We start from the raw sequence: 17,951 nt of genomic DNA, 5'->3' as shown, positions 1-17,951 counted from the left end.
CCCATTTAAGATCTTTCTTTAGAGAATTGCCCATGAAGAAATCCCCACTAAAGACACTCTGTATAAGTGGGTGGATATTGATCCTACCTGTCGGTTTTGTCACAACCATCAAGAAACATTATGGCATGTTTTCCTTTATTACGAATTTTCAAGAAGAGTTTGGGCTACTAGCCCCTTTTTTTCTCTTTTAATAATTTATTAATATATTTCTATGACTCTAATGATATACCTAGAAATAAACTGATTTTTTATTTTTCACTTTCATACTTACTTGCTATTTTATTTGGAAACATATAAACCAAGTCATTTTTTAACTTGAAAAACCAAATCCATACGCTATCCTAAAAACAGGTAGAATACTGGATTACTAATGGATATTTTGATAAATCTGCAGCACCTCAAGTGATCAACTCTCCCTCTCCTGTCAGTTCTATTTCTATTCCCTTCTTTTACAAGATGATTCTTGTTATTACAGGGATATCAGATCATACCAAAATCATATATAGATAAGCATGTGTATTATACACAAAGGAAAATGTGCATATGCTATTATACATAAAGGAAAATGTATCTTACTCTAGGTTAATTATTTGATGACAAAAAAAGATGGTGAGGCTACAACAAGGAGACTTCTTCATGGGTTGATGAAGGCAAGAGAGGGATGAGTGGTGGACAACATTTGGAGCGATGATGAAGATTTATCTCAGTTTTTTTATGGAACTTACAAAAAATCTTGGCCTTGGATTTCAATGCCTCTTCATATTGAAACGGAGCATTTTTTTACTCAGTTGCTTAAAAACTAACAACAATATAGTTTTTGAGATTAAAAATATTGCCAACGAGACAATGAATAGGAAATGCTTGGTTGACAATGTTAATATGTTTTATAAACCATGCTCTATCCTCTCCTTTTTATTTTATTTTTAGAATTAAAAAAAAAATCCCTTTTTCTCCTAATAAACTTAATGAAATTCTTGCTGGTTGGGAGAGGTGATACACCACAAAATAAAAATGGTTATTTTTTTTTTTTTTGGGTAGAAATATGGTTATGTTAAAGGCATGAAATTCTTGTCGGAGAAAAGATAGATAGAGAGTGGAGGTGCTAGCCAAGCACTAATAATTTCCACATGAGTTAAATATAAAGGTTTTATGTTTTGTTAAAAAAAAAAATGAAGTTATTGTATGGTAAAAGATCGCAAAGTGACTAATCCATGGGTTGCCCAGAAGGTTATGGTGAATTATGGATTGTATAGATAGGCGCATGGTCTGCAATTTAAGTGGAAACTGTAGCATGGATTGCTACACTAGTCTTCTTGAGGATTATTCGAGGTGCACATAAGGAAAAAAAAAAAAGATTGCTCGCTAGTCAAGTGACCACTGTACCCAAATATGAAAAGGTTGAAATGACAACTTACTTGATAAAATACAAAAAAAATCCACCCATGTTGATCCCCTGTTAATGTGTGCCCCAAGGCCACCGACGGGAAAACTTTCCCAATTTTATTTTAAGTATGTGGGAGATGTCTCCACGTTCCATCATATATGGTTGGATTGACATGTGAAAAGAGATGTAACCACACAAATGATGCCAACATTCACATGAATAGCTTCTTCTTAATGAGAATCTTTAATTAATTCTTGTTAATTTAGCATTTATTTAATGCAACTAAAGCACATGCAAATAAGTTAACCCAGATAAGGATTCCACTTTGTCACCTAATGCTTTATCTTGATGAGAACCTTGTAATATCTGCATTGATCACCATTTCTTAAACAAATTGAATAAAGCTATAATGATTGTATATTTAGTATATAAGAATGCAAATAAGCACAATTTGATTATAATTTAAACCAAATGGAGCCCAGTTTTTGACTTACTGATTTATTTTGATGTGGACGTAGGAATATCCGGATGGATTGCTATTTCTTAAACTTAAAGAATAAAGCTATCATCATGCTTATAGTAGGACAAATATTCATCCATCAAACGGAAAAAAGAAAGAGAGAGAGAGAAAAAAGAACAAGTTTCACTCTTTTCCCACTTTATAGTACCGTAGTACGTGCTGGACGGAAACATTTTGGGAATGGGAGTTGGGTCTATATGGGCTAGTTAAGCACAATGAAGTTACTTGGGCTGCATTAAGAGTTGCGAGGTTAGGGGCCCACTTTGGGAATTGGGTCTACATGGGCTAGTCAAACACAATGAATGTGCTTGGGCTAATTTAAGAGTTATAGTTTGAGGCCCACTTTTGGAGTTGGGTCTACATGGGCTAGTTAAGTACAATGAAGGTGCTTGGGCTGCCTTTAGAGTTGGAGTGTGAGGGGTTGGATTTGGTTACTCTTGCGAAAAGGTTTCGGTTCAATCAATTTTTATTTTATTTTTTTGCTAAAGAAAAAAATTACTAATAAATGAAGACATTCTCACAAAAGTCAGAGAAGAACAGAACTAAACGGATCAATTCATTTGACTGGTCGTATCGAGCTTCTAGTTCTTCTGGATTGTTAGCGTGGTTTGATGGCACCGATGGAAGGAATCACTAGAGATTCATCCAACTTTAGTCCCCTTAAGACAAGTGCCTTTACATACATAAAGGATGATTCTTTGGCACCGATGGAAGGAATCACTGGAGATTCATCCAACTTCAATCCCCTAAAGGCAAGTGCCTTTACATTACATAAATGACGATTATTTTTACAATGGCTTTGTAGGTTAAGCCTTTCAAAAAATAAAAAGGTATTCGTCAATGCAGGGGCTTCAATTTGAATTGCATGTTTAATAGTTGAAAAAAAAAAAAAGGACCAAGGCATGCTTCAACAATAGGCTTAGATAACATTTTGGCTAATCTTTGAGAATCCGTCCAAATTGTCGTAATATACCACCCCATTTCTGAGGTCTTCCTTATTCCCTACATCAAGTCTTTGCCCAACACTTTCACTTCCTGACCTATTAGTGGGAACCTAATAGCCCAGCAAAAAGGATCAGATTGGGATCTCTTGCATTTGAAATTATTGTACAAAAATAAATTACTTGGGAATGAATGGTTTACCTTAGAATCGCAATCAAAATTCCTCCTCAAGATAATAGTTTTTCTACGCTTGAGCAATCATAGGGATCAAATCATTTCAATATTTTGAAACTATAATCCACGTTGAATTAGAGAAGAGTAATCCATCATTAAAGTCTATGAACCCCTAGTTTTTTACATCACACACTCACACTCACAAAAGTGAAAAGTGGAGGGAGAGAGAAAACGTGGGAGGGGAGAAAAAATGACTCTCTTTCTGCCTTGTCCATTTTTATGATAAAACACCTTTTTGGGTTCCCTCTTTTGATCCAATCTTTGTTTCCTAAACAAAGAAAGCCAAATCTTAGTGGTAGAGAATCACATCCAAATTAAACAATTATATTATTTCTAAAATGGAAAGATGTAGAATCTAAAAGAGATTGTTATCCTTCTTATCATGGATGACAATATAATCAAATTATATTTTTATTCACTAACATAAACAAAAAGATAACTAACTATTTAATATTCTCAAATATTGTCATGCAATATTAACTCTTTAATTTGCAAATAAAACCTTTCACCTTTTCAATTTCCTGTAATGAGCTATAAGACATATAATTTAATACTGTCTAACCCTAATCATTTATACATGTATGTTTAAGAGATTCCATGAGACAATATGTGAGGAATTCTTACTAGATTTTTTTTATACACACACAATATGTATACTCACATTTATGTACCAGAATCACATCCCCATTAATATACGACATGATGACTATATGAAGAGGATGTTCGATGATATCCCTAGTCGAGAATAATTTTAGGTGGAAACCCATAGAACAATTTACATGCCTACTAAAAAAATTTAATGCATAAATGAAATTAAATAGTCTTATTAATAAATCGGGATTGATGGACATGTATATCCAATAATGACCTGCCAAGATAAAATTGTATTTTACCAAAGCAAAATGTCCTTAAAAGAAGAAAGCCATAAGCCCATCTAGATTTTGTTATGTTATAGTTAGAAAATCCTAGAAAATCCTACATAAATTAATATAGGATAAAGTAAAGTGGGAATTGATGGATAAAATTGTTTATTTCGATCAACCTCATCAAAAAATATGGATATTAATAGTATTAGCAGTATTATCCCAAAAAGAATTAGTAATATTCAGATTCGATGTCCATTGGTTGATATATTTCAAAATAACTAAGGAGTTTGCCTTACTAGATTTAACAGTCACATGAGACCAAATAAATAGAGAGTGATAGTAAACATAGAGACAAAATATTATCTATCAACTTTTGATAACAAACCAAATGAGAACATGTGTAAAACAATTGAATGGATTGATGAACATAAAAGGTAATTTGATCTAAGCCACAATGAACAAGCTGCTCAAACTCTCTTAGATAACTCACACTCAAAGAAAAGATGCCAAATGCATTCATAGTGAGATGCACAGAAAACACAATTATCTTCAATAGAGAGTCATTTGCAAATAATACTTTTAATAGGGATACCACTGTGAAGAGTCCGCAAAAAGAACATCTTAAATTTGTGGTGGATATGTAGTGTTCAAAGAAAATTCCACATTTAGGAGGAAGTGTGTTGTGAACTATTCCCCTATAAGGCAAGTCAGTATTAGAAGAGCGTGAATCATAAAGAAATTTAAAAGCTAATTTGGGTGAAAACACTCCTCCTTCGATAAAGGGACCTCCACTAACCCTCTTCACTAAGATGGACAATCTAACAATCTCCTTAACAACATGTTGAGGTAAAAAGCCGTTCAATAAATTGACATCCCAAGAATTATTATAGATAAAATCCTTCACCCAATAGAAATATTTTCAACCACTATCAAGGGAGACAGAAATTAGGTTTAGAAAAAATTAAAGGATCAACCCATAGACGAGTTATTTTCATTTCCAATCTGGACATATACCATTTTCTATAAGATAGAAAGGATGCTTACAATACTATTCCAAGACCCAAGATCCATTTTTTAGTAAAACTTTTTTTATCAAAATATGATTGATGAGGGGAATACTTAGCTTTTAAAACCTGTACCCAAAGAGCATTATTATCATATAACAACCTGTAAACCAACGAATGACATGAAGCTTCTAAAGACACCTGAATCTCCATTAAAAACGTAGACAAAAAGAGTCAAGCTTCCTTGAAATCTTGACAGGAAAAACAAAATAAGACATAAAATAGTAGAGAATAAAAACTATAATAGATTGAGTAAGAACTTTGCGACAAAAAAAAACTTGGCCTTCTAACAAGAAAGCTTTTTTTTCCACTGGCTCAATAATAGAATTAAAATATGCAAGATCTAGGAAGAAAAAGATTAGTACCGAAGTAATATAATCACAAAACATGTTTTTTATACCTAAAAGATAAGAGAAACAAATCTTCTCATCATTGGAAACATTCCTACTGATCCACCTTTTTCTAGGTTGATATGCTGGCCCAATAAATCTAAGAATGACTTAAGCACAAATTTAATATTTAAAATATCCTCTGTAGTGGCTCGACAAAAAATAAACGTATCATCCGCAAACAAAATATGTGAGATTTCAGGTACATAATAAGCAATTTAATGCCATGAAAAAGGTATAGGCTCAATTTTAGGCACCGTTTGATAACATTTATGCTGTTTATGTGTCTAGAAACAGCATAAATGGCTTTTCACGTTTCCAGAAACAAAAAAGGATTTTTTTGGTGTTTGATAAACCTATTTCTCAAAATGTTTTTTGCAGACATATTGCCACTAAAAAACCCAATAGTATCATTGGATGCCCAAAAGGAAGAGAGGGTTCAGTTGCCTCTTTTTAGGTTTAAATAGCTAAGAGATTTATTGGGCAAAACATTTTTTTTTTTTTAATCTCATATTCGATTATAGAAACGATGAAACAAATCCGACTTGTTTCGTCAAAGTCGTTTCTAGAATTGTAAATAGGCATAAATTTTGATTTATGTTTCTAGAAACGGGTGAAACGGAACAACTTTATCAAATGTTTTTTAGGTTGTTTCTCCGTTTCTAGGAACAAGAAAACGCAGAAACGGAAAAAATGGAACATTGTCAAACAGTGCCTTAGTTCAACTTGATGGTGAAAATCTTACTGTTCCAAAACTTTAGTCACAAGTCTCCATTTCTTCCTCTTGTTTGTAAAAAACTTGCTCTCTAAGAACCGAGAGTGCTAGGCCACGTGGATTACTTTTTAAATATATTTTTTTAGATCCGTAACATAACTTGATAGACTGAGTTTTCTTAGGCTTTGTTTGGTTACAATGGAAACTGAAAGGAAGGGAAATTTTTTGTTAATCATTATCCCACTTGTTTATGTTATAAAACTCTAAATCATTACATAATTGGTTCTTAAATTTCATTTTACTTTGCATTAAAATCCTTTGGATTTACCTATAAAAAAATCCCTAGTTTGGATTTGAAAAGTAAAATAAAAATTACATCTAAGAAGTATTAATACTTACTATCATAAGAAATTTAAATAGTTTCTACAATCAAGTTGGGTACTGATTAAAAAGTTCTCTTTTGAGGTTTGAAAATTGTCCCTTCCCTTCCCTTCCCTTCCCTTCCCTTCCCTTCCCTTCCCTTCAATTTCCTTTGCAACCAAACAAAACCTAAGCCACGGTGAAGGGAGATCCCTTGACTGCGGCTTTCGGATGGGCTAGAGGGGGTATCGCCCAATAGTTTAGGGGACGTTCGTCCATTCATAGTTAGGGGGTGTTTTAGGACTCTTCGATAGAGGAGGAAAGTTTTCTCCTTACTTTTTCATTCTCATTATTATTCTTTCCTATTTTACTTTATGCGGGTGTCTCATCAATCCTTTTTTACTTCTTCCTAAAGGTTCAACTTATCGTCTCTCTCTCTCCTTGTCCTTAACATGGTATCATCATCTCTTTCATTTGCAATGATCGATTTATCTTCATCATGTCTTATTGGATTCTTATTTCTATTTGAATCTCGTGTGCCTCTATGGGCGAGGTTCTTGTCTTTCTAGTGTTGTGAATTGGTGTCTTACAATAGGTGAAAACATGTCTAGTAGTTGTTACATGCTTACGTTATGTATGGATATCATATGGACATTGCATGGGTTTGGGTTATTATATTAAGTTGTATGGGTTGTATAGGATAATTTATGGGTGCATGGTGTTTGGGTGAGAGAAGTTATGTATAAATTTCAAATAGTTTATATGGCATAGTTAAGAAGAAGTTGGATTGATTATAAATAACTACTATTGTAATCCTTTTATATTATGATTGCACGAATGGAGAAGGGGTCTTGGAATCTTGGTCTATTACTCAACTAAGTATATGTCATGCTCCTTAATCAGACCAACTTGTTATTTGTTATCTCCGTTGTCTTAAGTAGTAACATTTTTAATTTATTTTATAAGCTCATATTATCTCTCTTGAGGTGAAATATCAAAATAAGGAAATCGAGATAAATTACATATGCACCAGCTTGGTATCAAAGCTAACAAATGGATCAATGGATAGACCAATTGAAAGGGGAAATAAGTATTTAAGAAGGACAACAACTTCTCACCCAGCAATAACATCTTCTCTCCAAGATGAATGAGATGTTCAAGAGAATAACTTCCTCTCCACCGTCCCTTATTAACATGGAGCATGGGGAAAATGCCCGTGCATCCTTGTAGAGTCCTAGTTTCGACCAATCATCTCATTATGATACTCCCTAATGCACTAACACCACTCAACAACCATACACTCCATAATTAGTGATATTAGACTTTCTATGTTATAATGGAGATGACGATACTACTAGTTGGATGTGTGGAGCATAATCATTTTTTGATATCCATCAAAAGGCAAAAGAAGAGAAGGCGACATTGGTGATATTCCATCTTGAATGTGAAGCTCAACTGTGATATCAAATCTACAAATCGAAAGCAAGAAATGCATATTGGCAAGGGTTTTGTGAACTGAAAGCAATGCATTTGGTCAAACCCTATACTAATATTTTTTTTATGAGTCTGCAAAATTGCAACAAACCACAACTCTCTAAGATTACCAAGCAGGAATTAAAAAGCTCTTGACTGTGATACTTTTCTCCGGAGTGACACGTAAGGTGCTTCGTCAGCGGATTGACAAGGTTATATGAAGGACATAAATTCTCTTAGAGGCATATTGCACCTCCATTTGAAAACCTCAAGGTTGTTCCACCCCTTAAGGACTCTTTCACACATATTTTGTTGATAAAGAGAATGACAACTGTTGAGATGTAAGAAAGAAGGGCCAAAGGATTATGCTATAATTGTAACGAAAAATTACTCCTAGTCATCGATGCAAGAGGTTATTCGTAATCAACGACTACAATGAAGTAGAGGTGATGCAAGAGGTGAACTAGCAGATGAGGTGGTAAGATTTCTAACATCTCTACACACGTCGTTGTAGGCATATAGGCACCTGAGACGATATGAATTACAAAGAGTGTGGGCCAGGTCTTAACTACTTTCCTCATCGACTCATGTATAACCCACAATTTTTAAGCATGAAACTAGCTAAAAACGTAGGGTTGACCCCTAACAATGAGCATCCGTTCCAAGTGAATATTGCTCCTGGAAAAAAAAAAAAAAATAGCAAGCCACGACCTTTGTTCTAATGTGAAAGTGATGCTACAAGGAGGCCTAATTGTGGCGATTTCTTCTTGTTAGAGTTGGGTGGATACGAGCTTATTCTTGGCTCTTATTGGCTAAGGACACTAAGTCCCATCACATAGGATTTTTCCCAACCCCCCATGCGTTTATTAATTAATAGCAAAGAGGTTAATCTCAAAGGATTAACCACCCTTAACAATAAAGTAGTGGCAGATCCAAACTTTATTACCAAACTCCACAAGCTTGTATGCTTATTGCAATTATGTTCCATTTTGCCACCACACAAAATGTGTAGGTAAGGTCCAATCTAGCCCAACTACAAATTCTTCTTGATACTTATGAGGATGTCTTTACTTATTCAAGAGGACTCCCACCAATACGGACCTATGATCACCGGATTTCATTAAACGAAGGTTGCCAATCAGTTTGTGAAAAATCTTATAGGTATCCATATTTTCAAAAATGGGAAATTGTAAAATATGAAATCATACATTACTTGCATATCAGAATATGAACTTGTTTATTCTTGGTAATGTAGTTCATGCTTTTGTTTATGAATATTTTTTTATTCATGGTTAAACAATCCCACTTTTAGCTGCCGGAATGAATTTGTAGACTATTACAGTAAGATTGGGTGGAATCCACCAAAGTGGTAAAGTTCAACCTTATTGTAATAGAATACAAATCAAAGGTCTTCTTTGTCTGAAAAAACAGAGAATAATGGTTGGTAGCAAGGTTGCTAATGTTCACCCAAAGGTGACATTATCAAAGAAAAGTTAAAGCAAGAAAAAAAAAAAGGGATTTCTCAACCTAGAAGATGCTGTCCATCCAAAGATGGCGGTACTTTTCGAAAGTTAGAAGAAGTCTCGCAGTAATAGCAGAAACTTGAGTGGACCAGTATGTTTCAGACCCAAAGGTCAGAAATGTAGTTCCGGTTGACACTCATGAAGTAATTGATACTTGAGCATGTAATGTTTAATTTAGCTAATTGTTACATGCTTATTCTTTTACATATATGTCTGTATGTTGAATAGAATATTCTTTATTAAAATATTCAACAGGATGTCTTCTAGTTTTGGTGTACTTGATATTCCTAAGCTTACTAGGGATAATTTCAACAAATGGATGGAAGACTTAGAGGTCTACATGATTCTCAAGGACCTAGACCTGTGTACTAGAACCACCAAACCAGCTGAACCTACTGCAACCAGTACCCAAACTGAGAAAGGGGATTATGACAAGTGGGTCACTGCAAATAGGAAGTCCTTGGCTGTTATTAAAAGTGCTTTGCCTGAGTCTATCAAGGATAGTGTTGCTAAAAAGGATACTGCTTCTGAGTATTTGGCTGCTATAAAAGCTAAGTTTGATAGCTCTAAGAAATCACAGGCTCACGATCTCATGAGCCAATTGACTGGGGCTAGATTTGATGGAGTAGGAAGTGCTAGAGAGCATATACTGGAACTGGTTTCCCTAGGAAACAAGATCAGAGGTACAGGTATTAACTTTGATGATGATTTCGTGGTCACCATTGCCTTGAATTCTCTACCTGAGAGCTACAAGACTCTTAAGACTACTTATAATACATTGAAGGATAAATGGGGTCTTGATGAATTGATCACTGTGGTAACCCAGGAAGAGGGAACAATTAATAGGACCAAAGTTGAAAGTGCCAATCTTACTCAAGGTAAGACTTCATCATCTATGGGACCTAACAAAGGGATCAAGAAGTTCTTTAAGAAAGGAAAATTCACTCAATTTAAAGGAGGGAAAAACAAGAAGGGAAAACAAAATTTCAAAGAATCAGGGGTACAAAAAGACATGAGTGGCATAGAGTGTTTTTTGTGCAAGGCCAAAGGACACATGAAGAAGGATTGTTTTAAGAGGAAGACCTACCTTGAGAAAAAGAAGGATGATGGTATGAATCTATCCTTAGTATGTTTTGAATCTTGCTTGATTAATGTACCAATTGATTCATGGTGGTTAGATTCTGCGTCATCTATTCACGTCACTCATTCCTTGCAGGGGTTCCTAAACAGGAGGGTGCCAAGCAAGGATGAAGTGACGGTGTTCGTGGGCAATGGAGCTAGAGTTGAAGTGGAAGCCATAGGAACTATTAGATTATTTTTTCATTCAGACTCATTTATTGATTTGAAGGATGTTGTTTATGTTCCCTCTATGAGGAGGAATTTGATTTCAGTTTCTAGACTTTGTTCAGATGGTTATTCTGTTAATTTTAATCAAGTTGGATTTTGTTTATTACATGATTCTATCTCTATTGGTAGTGGTACTCTTGTTGATGGGCTTTATAGATTGAATTGTAATTCTTCATGGGTTCTGAATGTGGGAGTGAAACGGTCTCTGATTGATGAGAAATCCTCCATGTTGTGGCATAGAAGGTTGGGTCATATTTCAATTAAGAGGATGAAAAGATTGGTAAAGGAAGGGATATTAAAAGATATTGATTTTCAGGACATGGAAACATGTATAGATTGCATTAAGGGAAAGATGACAATCTCCAGGAAAAAGGATGCTACTCGTAGCATTGAAGTATTAGACCTCATTCACACTGACATCTGTGGGCCTTTTACTGTCCCTACACTCACTGGGCACCGTTATTTCATAACTTTTATTGATGATTGGTCAAGATATGGGTATGTCTTCCTTATCAGTGAGAAATCTAGTGCTCTAGATGTTTTCAAGATTTTTAAAGCTGAAGTTGAACTTTTCCACTCCAAGAAGATCAAAGTGGTCAGATCCGACAGGGGTGGAGAATATTATGGGAGAAGTGGTGATTTTGAGCAGTTGCTTGGTCCTTTTGCAAAATTCTTGCAAGAACATGGGATAGCTCCTCAATATTCCATGCCTGGAACACCTCAGCAGAATGGAGTAGCTGAAAGAAGAAATCGTACTCTGAAAGACATGGTCCGTTCTATGGTGAGCAATACCACCTTACCAGAATCCTTATGGGGAGAGGCACTTAAAACTGCTGTTTACCTTCTCAATAGAGTGCCAAGCAAATCTGTGAATAAGACTCCCTATGAACTCTGGAGTAGCAGAATACCTAGCCTTAGACACTTGCGAGTGTGGGGATGTCAAGCAGAAGCCAAAGTCTTTAACCCTCAAGAAAAAGTTTTTGACTCAAGGACTACAAGTTGCTATTTTGTGGGATACCCAGAGAGGTCTAAAGGGTATAGATTCTATTGTCCTGGTCCAGGACACAAAATTGTAGAGACCACTCATGCTAGATTTGTTGAATGCAATGAAGAGTCTAGAACTCCTCGTAATTTCTCTTTTGAAGAAGGGGAGTATGACACTCCTGAGATAGCACCTGTTGAGTTGAGAAATTCACTTATTGATCTCAATCCCATCCTGTCTGATGATACAGTCACTCAAACTCCAATTGAATATGATTTGCAAGTTGGGACAGATATTGCTATTGCAGACCCACTTTCACCTCCTGATACCGCTAATATTGGTAGGCTTCCACCTGAACCTATAAGGAGGTCTACTAGAGTGCGCAAGCCTTCTCTGCACTCTGATTATGTTTCTTATTTGAATGAGTGTGAGTTTGACATAGGACAAGAAGAAGACCCTGTTACTTTTCTTCAAGCAGTTAATCATAAGCATTCAGACAAATGGGTAGAAACAATGAAGGAAGAGCTGTTATCCATTAGCAACAATGGAGTATGGGAATTAGTGCAAATTCCAAAGGATTGTAAGGCTATTGCATCTAAGTGGGTTTTCAAAACCAAGACAGATTCTCAAGGTAGAGTAGAACGCTACAAAGCTAGACTCGTGGCAAAGGGTTTTACTCAGCGAGAGGGGATAGATTACAAGGAAACCTTCTCACCTGTCTCATCAAAGGACTCATTCAGAATTATCATGGCCATTGTTGCCCATTTTGACCTAGAGTTACATCAGATGGATGTGAAAACAGCATTTCTGAATGGAGAGCTGTCAGAGAAGGTGTACATGAGACAACCTGAAGGTTTTGAGGAAAATGGTAAAGAGGACTTTGTTTGTATGCTGAAAAAGTCTCTTTATGGGTTAAAGCAAGCATCTCGACAATGGTACTTAAAATTTGATCGAGTTGTGACTTCTTTTGGTTTTGTAGAGAATCCAATCGATCAGTGCATATATCTGAAACTCAGTGGGAGTAGTTTCATCTTTCTTGTGCTCTATGTGGATGACATTCTGTTGGCTAGCAGCAACAAAACCTTATTGATGGAGACCAAGGGTTTTCTTTCAGAAAACTTTGAAATGAAGGACATGGGTGAAGCAAGTTATGTGCTTGGAATCGAGATTAGTCGTGATAGGCCACGGGGGTTACTTGGGCTATCACAACAGGCATATCTTGATAAAGTTTTAAAGAGGTTTAACATGTCTAAATGTTCTGGTGGTGAAGCACCCATCAGTAAAGGAGACAAGTTGAACAAGCAACAATGTCCAAAGAATGATATTGAGAGGAGCTCAATGAATGACAAGCCTTATGCCTCTGCCGTTGGAAGTTTGATGTATGCACAAGTTTGTACTCGCCCTGACATTGCCTTTGCAATTAGTGTACTTGGCAGGTTTCAATCTGATGCTGGTTTGGCTCATTGGACTGCAGCCAAGAAGGTCATGCGCTATTTACAGCGGACAAAGGACTTCAAGCTAGTGTTCAGTAAATCAGAAAAATTTGAAGTTGTGGGGTATTCTGACTCGGACTTCAGTGGGTGTACTGATGATAGAAAGTCTACCTCTGGATACATTTTTATATTGGGAGGAGGAGCTATTTCTTGAAAGAGTGCCAAACAAACTATTTTAGCTTCATCCACTATGCAAGCTGAGTTTGTGGCACTTTATGAAGCTACCAAGCAGGCAGTGTGGCTGAGGAATTTTATATCTGAACTGAAATTTGTAGATTCCATCTCTAAGCCTTTGCATTTGTGGTGTGACAATATTTCTGCTGTTTTCTTTGCAAAGAATAACAAGAGATCTAGCAGCTCCAAACACATTGAGATTAAATATCTTGTGGTTCGTGAGAAGATCAACACTGGGGAGATCGTTGTTGAGCATATTATTACTGAAGAGATGGTTACTGATCCTCTGACCAAAGCTCTTCCAGTGGGAATTTTTAAGACTCATGTTTCTAACATGGGTGTGATGGAATCTTTTGATATGCTTGTTTAGTGGGAGTTTACTTATCCATAGTGGTATTGTAATAAGCATTATTTTGTTAGATCATACATTATGAGCACAATCTATATTGAGGATGTTTACTTTCCAGTATAGTGTTCATTTATATTCTCTCTCATCGTATTGTTGTATGATTATTGTGGTTTACTTTGACATGTCACAGTTAATGGCGGTGTTTAGCCAAGTTTCGTGATTTATGGCGGTATTTAGCCTAAATCCATGGAGATGGTTGTTAACCATAGGCTGTATGCCAAAGTGAGATATTAATACAAGAAAATGGCGGTTTGCCTAAGTATTGATTAATATCAAAGTTCTCTACCTGTGAGGTTTTCAAGGTAGGCTGGTCTTTAGATCAGGAACGGACCTATAAGGAAGGATATATCTTATGTGATCACAGTTATGATATAATTCCTTATATCTATGTTTCCAGGCGATTTGAATTGATAATTTTCTGTTGTCTGTAACATTAGATAGTTATATGTCGTATATTGAGGTGTATTTTCTACTATTGTTCAACAATGGAGATTATTGATTGGATCAAAGTTTGTTTTGAGTGGTATTCAATCTTGGGATTATTTGGCCAGATGTCAATGGGAAGACATCAGTATCAGTGTAGCCCAAGTGGGAGATTGTTAGGACTCTTATGTGGGCTTAACTGATATTGATTGACCCATTGGGCCCAAGAGAATAAGGACCACTCTAATTAGGAAACTTCTAGCCCTATTCTATTGTGGGAATGGATTAGGGTTTAGGAATTCTATTATATATAGAATACTGACGGTCCCTGCAGCTATTACTTTCATAATAATATTTTGGGAGCACTGCTTTCTCACAAAGCTAGTGTAGAGACAGAGAGAAGATCCCATAGTAAGAGGCTGCAGAAGATCTCAGTAGAAGGACCCATATTGCGTGGTTCTTCATCATAATTCGTGGTACAAGCGTCAACCTTGATTTAGGGACTTTATTCACGCTCAACGGGTATGTGATTGATTTCTTTCCATTATTCATTCTTGTATTCTATACACTATAGGTAATTCAAATGATTCTAGGATTTAGAATCACTAACAATATGATCTTCTCTGGTATCATACAGCCTAGCAATAGTCCATATTATTTGCTTATGATTTTAGTTAAAAAACACGATGACTTATAGAGAATTTGTGTGGACTCTAAGGTCCTCAATAAAATCATCATTAAGGATCGATTCCTTGTATCTCTAATTGATAAATTAATAGGATAAACTCCACGAAGCGTAATTCTTCTTCAAATTGGATCTGAGATCTAGGTACCATCAAATTTGGGAGGTTTGTAAAGTATTCTCAAAACAACATTCTCCATTCACCATAGCCATTATGAGTTAAAGGTGATGTTCTTTGGGTTTGAACCATCTACTTTCTAATCCTTGATGAATTAGGTCTTTAAAGACTACTTGAGGAGATTAGTACTAATGTTCTTCGATGATATTCTCATTTACAGTGCAACATGGGAGGAGCATTTAGCGTATCTCAAGATCACTTAAGAAATTCTTTATGCGGTGAACTCAATTATGTACTAGTCTTTAGGTTAGGTCACCATGAGTTAAGGCTTCAAATCCAGACCAATAAATTCTTGTTGTATTTCATATATACCGTCACTACTATGCCGGTAAGAATGGCGGAAATTGTGCAATTATAAATATTTAAAAGGAATTACAAGTAGGTCAAACAGGAGTTGGCTGGTGCTTTGGCTAGTGAAGAAATACATGAGATTTATGATATTAGAAAAGGCATTGCTCATAGATAAAGTGGGCCAAGAAACAAGATTCAATACTTCATTGTAAGTAGTTTTGAGGCTTCTTTATTGTTTGATTTTCTAATAAATTAACATTATTAATGAGCTGAGAACATTATTAATGAGCTGAGAACATCATCATTGATCATCATATTATTATATTGATAGAGGGCCGGTAGGGGAAGGGAAGAATCCTTGAGATGGGTCTCAAAGTTGTAGGGGAGGGAGATGTATCACACAAGAGAATGGGGAAAGAGGGAGAGGATCGTCCATACACACTAGCCCGCAAGCTCTCTAACACCCATACATAATTCATCTTTCAATCTATCCCTTCATTGCACTGTCACATATATTTAATAGAAAAAGAAACCCAACATTACAAGGAAACCAAATCTAATTTGTATATCAAATTAATTGGAAACTAAATCTTAATAGCTATCTCCTACTTCAACAAACAAAAGAAAATATGACAAAAACTAATAGAAAATAAATAATAATTCTAAAAGATCCTATTAACCAAAGACTCAAATTGGATCTGGTTCATCATTGTTTGGATACCAAGATGAGTTTGGATTAGTCCACGAGTGTGCACTTGCATCAACTCCCCAGTGTTGAGAAAAAATCATCCATGAGTTTTCTAAAATAGTAGAATAAAAAACACACAAGCAAGGGTGAACTGCTCACTATCTGCAATGCGAACAAAATCCAAGATATGAAGTTTTTGAGATGCATTCAAGTCCAAAAAATCGTGGGGGAGAATAAACTCATTATAGCGAACAGTTGGTTCTGTACTGATGTCCATTATTATTTGATTTACGATCTTCTTGTTTTCTCGTTGTCGTCACTAGTACCATGACCGGACAGTCTTCCTCTTGTGTTGACCCATTTGGTTCATCTTGTGACTACACTATTGATACCACCTTCTTTGAGTCAGTTGATCCATGAAGAACAAATTTCTGATGCATGTGTAGAGGCTAGATGGTGCATACATTTTTTTCACGACCAAGGGCGCCAATTCATTCGTACAACCAATCTCAACAATATTTAATAATGCGTTGAAAAGAATCAAACACTTGACAAAAAGTGCCATCAAAATATTGAGAAACAAATAATTCAGCAAAGACATAATCCTCAAACCTAATAATAATTTGGTCAGTCTTTCATAACATATACACAACATATTGGAGATAGATTTGTCTTGGTGCCATCCATTAATAAAAAAGATTAGCAAGTTTTTCATTGAGTAAACAAACTCCGAACTTAAACACGAAATATTGTATGATTAGATTCATATTTGGCACCACTATCGGCCTGACGAAATAAGACACAACTCTATGGCAAGTGGGTGGAAGGATTGTAAATATGTGGATTCAACCCTCTTTCTTTTAACATAGAAAAGAGGTTCAAATTGAAGACATAAAATGAGAATTAACGTATAAAGGGAGAGTTTCATTGGGAATTTCAGAGATAGAAATTTGTACTGACTCGTAGAACATGGTAGATTGGCTCAATCACAATGGAGAAGTACAACCGCATTGGTCTTGGGAATGCTTTACAATCTCATGGAACGTTATGAACTTTCAAAATAATTAATCAGGATGACTGTAATAAAATAACCTAGACACTTAAGCTCTGTACGTAACGTTCTAAAAACCCATTCTTGTGCTTTTCAGGCTTTTTTTTTTTGGTAATAGAAATAGGGTGAAAGCTGTATGGTATGCCTTTTTTTTTTTTTAATGAACTGAGAATTTTTTTATGACATGTGTCCCTTTTTTGGCACATGAAAACCTTGCTTTTCTTGCTTATAATCGATTCTAAACAGAAGACGTGGAATCAATTGACTCGACGCAAGTGAGGTGGGATAAATGAGTAAATTGAACTTAAAAGACCATAAAAAACCCTATTACCCTTATTTTCTCTTGGAATGACCGAAGATAAAGAATTCTCTACACTGTCATCGAAACTTCAACACTGTCACCTATACTTCAAGCTTCATCATCTCACGATCTATCATTGTCAAGGTGAGAGGTAGGCGGTGATCTCTCTCTCTCTCTGAATTGATTTTTCTCTCATTTTTCATATTCTTTTTTTTTTTTTTTTGTTCCAGTGTAGAGATTTGATTTTGTAGAGAAGTAGAGATCCGCCTTCTCCCTTCAATATGCTTGTTCTGTGTTTTGGATTAATTAAGATTATGAGAATTCATACTTTTGGATTTTCAGTCTGAGACGGATTTGGGGGTTTTTAAGCTTTTGTGAGTTGGGTAGTTCTCATTTTGTAGCAGATCATCTCTATTTTCTCGTTTTCTGTATTTCTTACTTTGGATTTCTAGTTCTCATCTC

This window comes from Macadamia integrifolia, chromosome 5 (genome assembly GCF_013358625.1).
Source record: "Macadamia integrifolia cultivar HAES 741 chromosome 5, SCU_Mint_v3, whole genome shotgun sequence".
Taxonomy (NCBI): domain Eukaryota; kingdom Viridiplantae; phylum Streptophyta; class Magnoliopsida; order Proteales; family Proteaceae; genus Macadamia; species Macadamia integrifolia.
The sequence above is the reverse complement of the archived record's forward strand: the minus strand, read 5'-3'. Positions refer to the sequence as shown.